The sequence below is a fragment of the Calliopsis andreniformis genome, unplaced genomic scaffold (assembly GCF_051401765.1).
Source record: "Calliopsis andreniformis isolate RMS-2024a unplaced genomic scaffold, iyCalAndr_principal scaffold0018, whole genome shotgun sequence".
NCBI lineage: Eukaryota > Metazoa > Arthropoda > Insecta > Hymenoptera > Andrenidae > Calliopsis > Calliopsis andreniformis.
The window spans coordinates 1,423,479-1,438,202 of NW_027480430.1; positions in this window are offsets into that span (position 1 = coordinate 1,423,479).

The following is a 14,724-nucleotide window of genomic DNA, read 5'->3' on the forward strand; positions in this document are numbered from 1 at the left end:
GAAAAACTGTTATATCTATTTTGTATCTTATGATTCTGGCGTTGACTTCTTAGGCCCTAACAATTCGATCTGGTGGAACAACGCCCTAGAGTGAAGCCTAGGTTGCCTGGAACGTACAAATGACCATCACTTTCACAAGGGTTGCAATTATTCCTGTTATAGGATGGAAATACTGTTGTATTTCTATTGTATTTTATGCTTCAGGCGTTGACTTCTGAGGCCGCAGCTATTCGATGTGGTGGAAGAACGCCATAGAGTGAAGCCTAGGTTGCCCGGAACGTAGAAATGACCATAGCTTTCACACCGGTAGCAATTATTCGTTTTACACGATGGAAAAACTGTTCTATTTATTTTGTATTTTATGCATCGGGCGTTGACTTCCAAGGCCCTAACTATTCAATCTGTTGGAGCAACGCCCTAGGGTGTAGCCTAGGTTGCCCGGAAAGTAGAAATGACCACAACTTTCATACTGGTTGGAATTACTCGTTTTGAATGATGGAAAAACTGTTGTATTTATATTGTATTTTATGCTTCTGGCGTTGACTTCTTAGGCCCTAACAATTCGATCTGGTGGAAAAACGACCTAGAGTGAGGCCTAGGTTGCCCGGAACGTAGAACTGACCATAACTTTTACACTGGTAGCAATTATTCGTTTTATACAATGGAAAAACTGTTCTATTTATTTTGTATTTTATGCTTCGGTCGTTGACTTCTAAGGCCCTAGCTGTTTGATCTGGTGGAGCAACGCCCTAGAGTGAAGCCTAGGCTGCCCGGAACGTAGAAATGACCATAACTTTCGCACTGGATGCTATTATTCGTTCTATACGATGGAATAGCTATTGTATTTATATTGTGTTTTATGCTGCTGGCGTTCACTTCTTAGGCCGTAACTATTCGATCTGGTGGAGCAACGCCCTGGGGTGAAGCCTAGGTTGCCGGGAACGTAGAAATGACCATAACCTTCACACTGGTCGCTATTATTCGTTTTATACGATGGAGAAACTGTTATATTTATATTGTATTTTATGCTTCTGGCGTTGCCTTCTTAGGCCCTAGCTGTTCGATCTGGTGGAACAACGCCCTAGAGCGAAGCCTAGGATGCCCGGAACGTAGAAATGACCATAACTTTCACACTGGTTGCTATTATTCGTTCTATACGATGGAAAAACTGTTATATTTATATTGTATCTTATGCTTCTGGCGTGACTTCTTAGGCCCTAACAATTCGATCTGGTGGAACGACGCCCTAGAGTGAAGCCTAGGTTGCCTGGAACGTACAAATGACCACCACTTTCACACGGGTTGCAATTATTCCTATTATAGGATGGAAAGACTGTTGTATTTATTTTGTATTTTATGCTTCGGGCGTTGACTTCTAAGGCCCTAACTGTTTGATCTGGTGGAGCAACGCACTAGAGTGAAGCCTAGGTTGCCCGGAACGTAGAAATGACCATAACTTTCACACTGGTTGCTATTATTCGTTCTATACGATGGAAAAACTGTTATATTTATATTGTATCTTATGCTTCTGGCGTTGACTTCTTAGGCCCTAACAATTCGATCTGGTGGAACAACGCCCTAGAGCGAAGCCTAGGTTGTCTGGAACGTACAAATGACCATCACTTTCAAACTGGTTGCAATTATTCCTGTTATATGATGGAAAAACTGTTTTATTTTTATTGCATTTTATGCTTCGGGCATTGACTTTTAAGGTCCTAACTATTCATTCTGTTGGAGCAACGCCCAAGGGTGAAGCCTAGGTTGCGCGGAAAGTAGAACTGACAATAACCTTCACACTGGGTGCAATTATTCGTTTTATACGATGGAAAAGCTGTTGCATCTTTATTGTATTTTATGATTCTGGCGTTGACTTCTAAGGCCCTAACTATTCGATCTGCTGGAGCAACGCCCTAGAGTGAAGCCTAGGTTGCCCGGAACGTAGAAATGACCATCACTTTCAAACTGGTTGCAATTAATACTTTTATACGATGAAAAAACGGTTGTATTTTTATTGCACTTTATGCTTCCGGCGTGGACTTCTAAGGCCCTAACTATTCAATCTGTTGGAGCAACGCCCAATGGTGAAGCCTAGGTTGCCCGGAAAGAAGAAATGACGTTAACTTTCATACTGGTTGCAATTATTCGTTTTATACGATGGAAAAACTGTTGTATTTATATTGTATTTTATGCATCTGGCGTTGACTTCTAATGCACTAACTATTCGATCTGGCGGAGCAACGCCCTAGAGTGAAGCCGAGGTTTCCGGAACGTAGAAATGACCATCACTTTCAAACTGGTTGCAATTATTCCTGTTATATGACGGAAAAACTGTTGTATTTTTATTGCATTTTATGCTTCGGGCATTGACGTCTAAGGCCCTAACTAGTCAATCTGTTGGAGCAACGCCCTAGGGTGTAGCCTAGGTTGCCCGGAACGTAGAAATGATCATCACTTTCAAACTGGTTGCAATTATTCCGGTTATACGATGGAAAAACTGTTATATCTATTTTGTATCTTATGATTCTGGCGTTGACTTCTTAGGCCCTAACAATTCGATCTGGTGGAAGAACGCCATAGAGTGAAGCCTAGGTTGCCCGGAACGTAGAAATGACCATAGCTTTCACACCGGTAGCAATTATTCGTTTTACACGATGGAAAAACTGTTCTATTTATTTTGTATTTTATGCATCGGGCGTTGACTTCCAAGGCCCTAACTATTCAATCTGTTGGAGCAACGCCCTAGGGTGTAGCCTAGGTTGCCCGGAAAGTAGAAATGACCACAACTTTCATACTGGTTGCAATTACTCGTTTTGAATGATGGAAAAACTGTTGTATTTATATTGTATTTTATGCTTCTGGCGTTGACTTCTTAGGCCCTAACAATTCGATCTGGTGGAAAAACGACCTAGAGTGAGGCCTAGGTTGCCCGGAACGTAGAACTGACCATAACTTTTTCACTGGTAGCAATTATTCGTTTTATACAATGGAAAAACTGTTCTATTTATTTTGTATTTTATGCTTCGGTCGTTGACTTCTAAGGCCCTAGCTGTTTGATCTGGTGGAGCAACGCCCTAGAGTGAAGCCTAGGCTGCCCGGAACGTAGAAATGACCATAACTTTCGCACTGGATGCTATTATTCGTTCTATACGATGGAAAGACTGTTACATTTATATTGTATCTTATGCTGCTGGCGTTCACTTCTTAGGCCCTAACTATTCGATCTGGTCCAGGAACGCCCTGGGGTGAAGCCTAGGTTGCCCGGAACGTAGAAATGACCATAACTTTCATACTGCTTGCAATTATTCGTTTTATACTATGGAAAAACTGTTGTATTTATATTGTATTTTATACTTCGGGCGTTGACTTCTAAGGCCCTAACCATTCAATCTGTTGGATCAACGCCATAGAGTGAAGCCTAGGTTGCTCGGAATGTAGAAATGACCATAATATTCACACTGGTTGAAATTATTCGTTTTATACGATGGAAAAGCTATTGTATTTATATTGTGTTTTATGCTGCTGGCGTTCACTTCTTAGGCCCTAACTATTCGATCTGGTGGAGCAACGCCCTGGGGTGAAGCCTAGGTTGCCGGGAACGTAGAAATGACCATAACCTTCACACTGGTCGCTATTATTCGTTTTATACGATGGAGAAACTGTTATATTTATATTGTATTTTATGCTTCTGGCGTTGCCTTCTTAGGCCAAAGCTGTTCGATCTGGTGGAACAGCGCCCTAGGGTGAAGCCTAGGCTGCCCGGAACGTAGAAATGACCAAAACTTTTACACTGGTAGCAATTATTCGTTTTATACAATGGAAAAACTGTTATATTTATATTGTATCTTATGCTTCTGGCGTTGACTTCTTAGGCCCTAACAATTCGATCTGGTGGAACAACGCCCTAGAGTGAAGCCTAGGTTGCCTGGAACGTACAAATGACCATCACTTTCAAACTGGTTGCAATTATTCCTGTTATATGATGGAAAAACTGTTTTATTTTTATTGCATTTTATGCTTCGGGCATTGACTTTTAAGGTCCTAACTATTCACTCTGTTGGAGCAACGCCCAAGGGTGAAGCCGAGGTTGCGCGGAAAGTAGAACTGACAATAACTTTCACACTGGGTGCAATTATTCGTTTTATACGATGGAAAAGCTGTTGCATCTTTATTGTATTTTATGATTCTGTCTTTGACGTCTAAGGCCGTAGCTATTAGATGTGGTGGAGCAACGCACTAGAGTGACGCCTAGGTTGCCCGGAACGTGGAATGACCATTACTTTCGCATTGTTTGCAATTATTCATTTTATACGATGGAAAAACTGTTGTACTTATATTGTATTTTATGCTTCTGGCGTTGACTTCTTAGGCCCTAACAATTCGATCTGGTGGAAAAACGACCTAGAGTGAGGCCTAGGTTGCCCGGAACGTAGAACTGACCATAACTTTTACACTGGTAGCAATTATTCGTTTTATACAATGGAAAAACTGTTCTATTTATTTTGTATTTTATGCTCCGGGCGTTGACTTCTAAGGCCCTAGCTGTTTGATCTGGTGGAGCAACGCCCTAGAGTGAAGCCTAGGCTGCCCGGAACGTAGAAATGACCATAACTTTCACACTGGTTGCTATTATTCGTTCTATACGATGGAAAAACTGTTATATTTATATTGTATCTTATGCTTCTGGCGTTGACTTGTTAGGCCCTAACAATTCGATCTGGTGGAACAACGACCTAGAGTGAGGCCTAGGTAGCCCGGAACGTAGAAATGACCATCACTTCCATACTGGTAGCAATTATTCGTTTTATACGATGGAAAAACTGTTTTATTTATATTGTGTTTTATTCTTCTGGCGCTGACTTCTAAGGCTCTAACTATTAGATCTGGCGGAGCAACGCCCTAGAGTGAAGCCGAGGTTTCCGGAACGCAGAAATGACCATCACTTTCAATCTGGTTGCAATTATTCCTGTTATATGACGGAAAAACTGTTGTATTTTTATTGCATTTTATGCTTCGGGCATTGACGTCTAAGGCCCTAACTATTCAATCTGTTGGAGCAACGCCCTAGGGTGTAGCCTAGGTTGCCCGGAAAGTAGAAATGACCACAACTTTCATACTGGTTGCAATTACTCGTTTTATATGATGGAAGAACTGTTCTATTTATATTGTATTTTATGCTTCTGGCGTTCACTTCTTAGGCCCTAACTATTCGATCTGGTGGAACAGCGCCCTGGGGTGAAGCCTAGGCTGCCCGGAACGTAGAAATGACCATAACTTTTACGCTGGTAGCAATTATTCGTTTTATACAATGGAAAAACTGTTCTATTTATTTTGTATTTTATGCTTCGGGCGTTGACTTCTAAGGCCCTAACTGTTTGATCTGGTGGAGCAACGCACTAGAGTGAAGCCGAGGTTGCCCGGAACGTAGAAATGACCATAACTTTCACACTGGTTGCTATTATTCGTTCTATACGATGGAAAAACTGTTATATTTATATTGTACCTTATGCTTCTGGCGTTGACTTCTTAGGCCCTAACAATTCGATCTGGTGGAACAACGCCCTAGAGCGAAGCCTAGGTTGTCTGGAACGTACAAATGACCATCACTTTCAAACTGGTTGCAATTATTCCTGTTATATGATGGAAAAACTGTTTTATTTTTATTGCATTTTATGCTTCGGGCATTGACTTTTAAGGTCCTAACTATTCAATCTGTTGGAGCCACGCCCAAGGGTGAAGCCTAGGTTGCGCGGAAAGTAGAACTGACAATAACCTTCACACTGAGTGCAATTATTCGTTTTATACGATGGAAAAGCTGTTGCATCTTTATTGTATTTTATGATTCTGGCGTTGACTTCTAAGGCCCTAACTATTCGATCAGCTGGAGCAACGCCCTAGACTGAAGCCTAGGTTGCCCGGAACGTAGAAATGACCATCACTTTCAAACTGGTTGCAATTAATCCTTTTATACGATGAAAAAACTGTTGTATTTTTATTGCACTTTATGCTTCCGGCGTTGACTTCTAAGGCCCTAACTATTCAATCTGTTGGAGCAACGCCCAATGGTGAAGCCTAGGTTGCTCGGAAAGAAGAAATGACGTTAACTTTCATACTGGTTGCAATTATTCGTTTTATACGATGGAAAAACTGTTGTATTTATATTGTATTTTATGCATCTGGCGTAGACTTCTAATGCACTAACTATTCGATCTGGCGGAGCAACGCCCTAGAGTGAAGCCGAGGTTTCCGGAACGTAGAAATGACCATCACTTTCAAACTGGTTGCAATTATTCCTGTTATATGACGGAAAAACTGTTGTATTTTTATTGCATTTTATGCTTCGGGCATTGACTTCTAAGGCCCTAACTATTCAATCTGTTGGAGCAACGCCCTAGGGTGTAGCCTAGGTTGCCCGGAACGTAGAAATGACCATCACTTTCAAACTGGTTGCAATTATTCCGGTTATACGATGGAAAAACTGTTATATCTATTTTGTATCTTATGATTCTGGCGTTGACTTTTTAGGCCCTAACAATTCGATCTGGTGGAACAACGCCCTAGAGTGAAGCCTAGGTTGCCTGGAACGTACAAATGACCATCACCTTCACAAGGGTTGCAATTATTCCTGTTATAGGATGGAAATACTGTTGTATTTCTATTGTATTTTATGCTTCAGGCGTTGACTTCTGAGGCCGCAGCTATTCGATGTGGTGGAAGAACGCCATAGAGTGAAGCCTAGGTTGCCCGGAACGTAGAAATGACCATAGCTTTCACACCGGTAGCAATTATTCGTTTTACACGATGGAAAAACTGTTCTATTTATTTTGTATTTTATGCATCGGGCGTTGACTTCCAAGGCCCTAACTATTCAATCTGTTGGAGCAACGCCCTAGGGTGTAGCCTAGGTTGCCCGGAAAGTAGAAATGACCACAACTTTCATACTGGTTGCAATTACTCGTTTTGAATGATGGAAAAACTGTTGCATTTATATTGTATTTTATGCTTCTGGCGTTGACTTCTTAGGCCCTAACAATTCGATCTGGTGGAAAAACGACCTAGAGTGAGGCCTAGGTTGCCCGGAACGTAGAACTGACCATAACTTTTACACTGGTAGCAATTATTCGTTTTATACAATGGAAAAACTGTTCTATTTATTTTGTATTTTATGCTTCGGTCGTTGACTTCTAAGGCCCTAGCTGTTTGATCTGGTGGAGCAACGCCCTAGAGTGAAGCCTAGGCTGCCCGGAACGTAGAAATGACCATAACTTTCACACTGGTTGCTATTATTCGTTCTATACGATGGAAAAACTGTTATGTTTATATTGTATCTTATGCTTCTGGCGTTGACTTGTTAGGCCCTAACAATTCGATCTGGTGGAACAACGACCTAGAGTGAGGCCTAGGTAGCCCGGAACGTAGAAATGACCATCACTTCCATACTGGTAGCAATTATTCGTTTTATACGATGGAAAAACTGTTTTATTTATATTGTGTTTTATGCTTCTGGCGCTGACTTCTAAGGCTCTAACTATTCGATCTGGTGGAGCAACACCCTAGAGTGAAGCCTAGGTTGCGCGGAACGTAGAAATGACCATCACGTTCAAACTGGTTGCAATTATTCCTGTTATATGATGGAAAAACTGTTTTATTTTTATTGCATTTTATGCTTCGGGCATTGACTTTTAAGGTCCTAACTATTCAATCTGTTGGAACAACGCCCTAGGGTGAAGCCTAGGTTGCGCGGAAAGTAGAAATGACAATAACTTTCACACTGGGTGCAATTATTCGTTTTATACGATGGAAAAGCTGTTGCATCTTTATTGTATTTTATGATTCTGTCTTTGACGTCTAAGGCCGTAGCTATTAGATGTGGTGGAGCAACGCCCTAGGGTGAAGCCTAGGTTGCCCGGAACGTAGAAATGACCATTACCTTCACACTGTTTGCAATTATTCCTTTTGTACGATGGAAAAGCTGTTGTATTTATTTCGTATTTTATGCTTCTGGCGTTGACTTCTAAGGCCCTAGCTATTCGATCTAGTGGAGCAACGCCCTGGAGTGAAGCCTAGGTTGCCCGGAACGTAGAAATGACCACCACTTTCAAACTGGTTGTAATTAATCCTGTTATACGATGGAAAAACTGCTGTATTTATATTGTATTTTATGCTTCTGGCGTACACTTCTTAGGCCCTAACTATTCAGTCTGGTGGAGCAACGCCCTAGAGTGAAGCCTAGGTTGCCCGGAACGTAGAAATGACCATTACTTTCACACTGTTTGCAATTATTCCTTTTATACGATGGAAAAGCTGTTCTACTTATTTTGTATTTTATGCTTCGGGCGTTGACTTCTAAGGCCCTAACTATTCGATCTGGTGGTGCAACGCCCTGGAGTGAAACCTAGGTTGCCCGGAACGTAGAAGTGACCATAACTTTTACACTGGTAGCAATTATTCGTTTTATACAATGGAAAAATTGTTGTATTTATATGGTATTTTATGCTTCTGGCGTTGACTTCTTAGGCCCGAACTATTCGATCTGGTGGAGCAATGCCTCAGAGTTAAGTCTAGGATGCCCGAAACGCCGAAATGATCATTACTTTCACGCTTGTTGCAATTATTCCTGTTATACGATGAAAAGACCGGTGTATTTTTATTGTATTTTATGCTCCGGGCATTGACTTCTAAGGCCCTAGCTATGCAATCTGTTGGAGCAACGCGCTAGGGGGAAGCCTAGGTTGCCCGGAACGTAGAAATGACCATAACTTTCACACTGGTTGCAATTATTCGTTTTATACGATGGAAAAGCTGTTGTATTTATATCGTATTTTATGCTTCTGGCGTTGACTTCTTAGGCCCTAACTGTTCCATCTGGTGGAACAACGCCCTAGGGTGAAGTCTAGGTTGCCCAGAGAGTAGAAATGACCATAACTTTCACACTGGTAGCAATTATTCGTTTTATACGATGGAAAAACTGTTCTACTTATTTTGTATTTTATGCTTCGGGCGTTGACTTCTAAGGCCCTAACTGTTTGATCTGGTGGAGCAACGCCCTAGAGTGAAGCCTAGGTTGCCTGGAACGTAGAAATGACCATAACTTTCACACTGGTTGCTATTATTCGTTTTATACGATGGAAAAACTGTTATATTTATATTGTATTTTATGCTTCTGGCGTTGACTTCTTAGGCCCTAACTATTCGATCTGGTGGAACAACGCCCTAGAGTGAAGCCTAGGTTGCCTGGAACGTAGAAATGACCATCACTTTCACACGGGTTGCAATTATTCCTGTTATAGGATGGAAAGACTGTTGCATTTCTATTGTGTTTTATGCTTCAGGCGTTGACTTCTGAGGCCGTAGCTATTCGATATGGTGGAAGAACGCCATAGAGTGAAGCCTAGGTTGCCCGGAACGTAGAAATGACCATAGGTTTCATAATGGTTGCAATTATTCGTTTTATACGATGGAAAAACTGTTGTATTTCTATTGCATTTTATGCTTCGGGCGTTGACTTCTTAGGCCCTAACACTTCAATCTGGTGGAGCAACGCCCTGCAGTGAAGCCTAGGTTGCCCGGAACGTAGATATGACCATAACCTTCACACAGGTTGCAATTATTCGTTTTATACGGTGTAAAGGCAGTTGTATTTATTTTGTATTTTATTCTTCTGGTGTTGACTTCTGAGGCCCTAACTATTCGATCTGGTGGAACAACGCCGTAGCGTGAAGCATAGGTTGCCCGGAACGTAGAAATGACCATTACTTTCACACTGTTTGCAATTATTCCTTTTATACGATGGAAAAGCTGCTGTATTTATATCGTATTTTATGCTTCTGGCGTTGACTTCTAAGGCCCTAACTGTTTGATCTGGCGGAGCAACGCCCTAGGGTGAAGCCCAGGTTGCCCGGAACGTAGAAATGACCATAACTTTTACACTGGCAGCAATTATTCGTTTTATACAATGGAAAAATCGTTCTATTTATTTTGTATTTTATGCTTCAGGCGTTGACTTCTAAGGCCCTAACTATTCGATCTGGTAGAGCAACGCCCTAGAGTGAAGCCGAGGTTGCCCGGTACGTAGAAATGACCATAAGTTTCATACTGGTTGCAATTATTCGTTTTATACGATGGAAAAACTGTTGTATTTATATTGTATTTAATGCTTCTGGCGTTCACTTCTTAGGCCCCAACTCTTCGATCTGGTGGAGCAGCGCCCTAGGGTGAAGCCTGGGTTGCCCGGAACGTAGAATTGACCATAACCTTCACACTGTTAGCAATTATTCGTTTTATACAATGGAAGAACCGTTCTATCTATTTTGTAGTTTATGCTTCGGGCGTTGACTTCTAAGCCCCTAACTATTCGATCTGGTGGAGCAACGCCTCAGAGTTAAGTCAAGGATGCCCGAAACGTCGAAATGATCATTACTTTGGCACTGGTTGCAATTAGTCATGCTATACGATGGAAAAACTGTTGCATTTTTATTGTATTTTCTGCTTCTGCCTTTGACTTCTAAGGTCGTAACTATTAGCTGTGGTGGGGCAACGTCCAAGAGTGAAGCCTATGTTGCCCGGAACGCAGAAGTGACCATAACTTTCACACTGGCTGCAATTACTCGTTTTATACAATGGAAAAACTGTTGTGTCTATATTGTATTTTATGCTTCTGGCGTTGACTTCTAAGGCCGTAGCTATTCGATGTGGTGGAGCAACGCCCTAGATTGACGCCTAGGTTGACCGTAACGTAGAAATGACCATATCTTTCAAACAGGTTGCAATTATTCCTGTTATACGATGGAACAGATCTTGTATTCATATCGTATTTTATGTCTCTGGCGTTGACTTCTTAGGCCCTAACTATCCCATCTGGTGGAGCAACGCCCTAGAGTGAAACCTAGGTTGCCCGGAACGTTGAAATAACCATAACTTTAATACTGGTTGCAATTATTCGTTTTATACGATGGAAAAACTGTTATATTTATATTGTATTTTATGCTTCTGGCGTTGACTTCTAAGTCCCTAACTATTCGATCTGGTGGAGCAACGCACTAGAGTGAAGCCTATGTTGCTCGGAATGTAGAAATGTCCATAACCTTCACACTGGTTGCAATTATTCGTTTTATACGATGGAAAAGCTGTTGTATTTTTATTGCATTTTATGCTTCTCGCGTTAACTTCTTAGGCCCTAACTCTTCGATCTGGTGGAACAACGCCCTAGGGTGAAGCCTAGGTTGCCGGAACGTAGAAATGACGTTAACTTTCACACTGGTTGCTATTATTCGATCTATACGATGGAAAAACTGTTATATTTATATTGTATCTTATGCTTCTGGCGTTTACTTCTTAGGCCCTAACAATTCGATCTGGTGGAACAACGACCTAGAGTGAGGCCTAGGTTGCCCGGAACGTAGAATTGACCATAACTTTCACACTGGTTGCTATTATTCGTTCTATACGATGGAAAAACTGTTATATTTATATTGTATCTTATGCTTCTGGCGTTGACTTCTTAGGCCCTAACAATTCGATCTGGTGGAACAACGACCTAGAGTGAGGCCTAGGTAGCCCGGAACGTAGAAATGACCATCACTTCCATACTGGTTGCAATTAATCCTTTTATACGATGGAAAAACAGTTGTATTTTTATTGCATTTTATGCTTCCGGCGTTAACTTCTAAGGCTCTAACTATTCAATCTGTTGGAGCAATGCCCTAGGGTGAAGCCTAGGTTGCCCGGAACGTAGAAATGACGTTAATTTTCATACTGATTGCAATTACTCGTTTTATACGATTGAAAAGCTGTTGTATTTACATTGTATTTTATGCTTCTGGCGTTGACTTCTTATGCCCTAACTATTCCATCTGGTGGAACAACGCCCTATGGTGAAGCCTAGGTTGCCCGGAACGTAGAAATGACCATAACTTTCACACCGGTAGCAATTATTCGTTTTATACGATGGAAAAACTGTTCTATTTATTTTGTATTTTATGCTTCGGGCGTTGACTTCCAAGGCCCTAACTATTCAATCTGTTGAAGCAACGCCCTAGGGTGAAGCCTAGGTTCCCCGGAAAGTAGAAATGACCATAACTTTCATACTGGTTGTAATTATTCGTTTTATACGATGTAAAAACTGTTGTATTTATATTGTATTTTATGCTTCTGGCGTTGACTTCTGAGGCCCTAACTATTCAATCTGTTGGAGCAACGCCCTGGGGCCAAGCCTAGGTTGCCCGGAACGTAGAAATGACCATAACTTTCACACCGGTAGCAATTATTCGTTTTATACGATGTAAAAACTGTTGTATTTATATTGTATTTTATGCTTCTGGCGTTGACTTCTGAGGCCCTAACTATTCAATCTGTTGGAGCAACGCCCTGGGGCCAAGCCTAGGTTGCCCGGAACGTAGAAATGACCATAACTTTCACACCGGTAGCAATTATTCGTTTTATACGATGGAAAAACTGTTCTATTTATTTTGTATTTTATGCTTCGGGCGTTGACTTCTAAGGCCCTAACTATTCAATCTGTTGAAGCAACGCCCTAGGGTGAAGCCTAGGTTGCCCGGAAAGTAGAAATGACCATAACTTTCATACTGGTTGTAATTATTCGTTTTATACGATGTAAAAACTGTTGTATTTATATTGTATTTTATGCTTCTGGCGTTCACTTCTTAGGCCCTGACTATTCGATCTGGTGGAACAACGCCCTATGGTGAGGCCTAGGTTGACCGGAACGTAGAAATGACCATAACTTTCACACCGGTAGCAATTATTCGTTTTACACGATGGAAAAACTGTTCCATTTATTTTGTATCTTATGCTTCTGGCGTTGACTTCTAAGGCACTATCTATTCGATCTGGTGGAGCAACGCCCTAGAGTTAAGCCTAAGTTGCCCGGAACGTAGAAATTACCATCACTTTCATACTGGTTGCAATTATTCGTTTTATACGATGGAAAAGCTGTTGTATTTTTATTGTATTTTACGCTTCGGGCAATGACTCCTAAGGCCCTAACTATTCAATCTGTAGGAGCAACGCCCTAGGGTGTAGCCTAGGTTGCCCGTAAAGTAGAACTGACCATAGCTTTCATACTGGTTGCAATTATTCGTTTTATATGTTGGAAAAACTGTTGTATTTATATTGTATTTTATGCTTCTGGCGTTCACTTCTTAGGCCCTAACTATTCGATCTGGTGGAACAACGCCTTGGGGTGACGCCCAGGTTGCCGGGAACGCAGAAATGACCATAACTTTCACACTGGTCGCTATTATTCGTTTTATACGATGGAGAAACTGTTATATTTATATTGTATTTTATGCTTCTGGCTTTGCCTTCTTAGGCCCTAACTATTCGATCTGGTGGAACAACGCCCTAGGGTGAAGCCTAGGTTGCCGGAACGTAGAAATGACGTTAACTTTCACACTGGTTGCTATTATTCGTTCTATACGATGGAAAAACTGTTATATTTATATTGTATCTTATGCTTCTGGCGTTTACTTCTTAGGCCGTAACAATTCGATCTGGTGGAACAACGACCTAGAGTGAGGCCTAGGTTGCCCGGAACGTAGAATTGACCATAACTTTCACACTGGTTGCTATTATTCGTTCTATACGATGGAAAAACTGTTATATTTATATTGTATCTTATGCTTCTGGCGTTGACTTCTTAGGCCCTAACAATTCGATCTGGTGGAACAACGACCTAGAGTGAGGCCTAGGTAGCCCGGAACGTAGAAATGACCATCACTTCCATACTGGTAGCAATTAATCCTTTTATACGATGGAAAAGCAGTTGTATTTTTATTGCATTTTATGCTTCTCGCGTTAACTTCTTAGGCCCTAACTCTTCGATCTGGTGGAACAACGCCCTAGGGTGAAGCCTAGGTTGCCGGAACGTAGAAATGACGTTAACTTTCACACTGGTTGCTATTATTCGTTCTATACGATGGAAAAACTGTTATATTTATATTGTATCTTATGCTTCTGGCGTTTACTTCTTAGGCCCTAACAATTCGATCTGGTGGAACAACGACCTAGAGTGAGGCCTAGGTTGCCCGGAACGTAGAATTGACCATAACTTTCACACTGGTTGCTATTATTCGTTCTATACGATGGAAAAACTGTTATATTTATATTGTATCTTATGCTTCTGGCGTTGACTTCTTAGGCCCTAACAATTCGATCTGGTGGAACAACGACCTAGAGTGAGGCCTAGGTAGCCCGGAACGTAGAAATGACCATCACTTCCATACTGGTTGCAATTAATCCTTTTATACGATGGAAAAACAGTTGTATTTTTATTGCATTTTATGCTTCCGGCGTTAACTTCTAAGGCTCTAACTATTCAATCTGTTGGAGCAATGCCCTAGGGTGAAGCCTAGGTTGCCCGGAACGTAGAAATGACGTTAATTTTCATACTGATTGCAATTACTCGTTTTATACGATTGAAAAGCTGTTGTATTTATATTGTATTTTATGCTTCTGGCGTTGACTTCTTATGCCCTAACTATTCCATCTGGTGGAACAACGCCCTATGGTGAAGCCTAGGTTGCCCGGAACGTAGAAATGACCATAACTTTCACACCGGTAGCAATTATTCGTTTTATACGATGGAAAAACTGTTCTATTTATTTTGTATTTTATGCTTCGGGCGTTGACTTCCAAGGCCCTAACTATTCAATCTGTTGAAGCAACGCCCTAGGGTGAAGCCTAGGTTCCCCGGAAAGTAGAAATGAC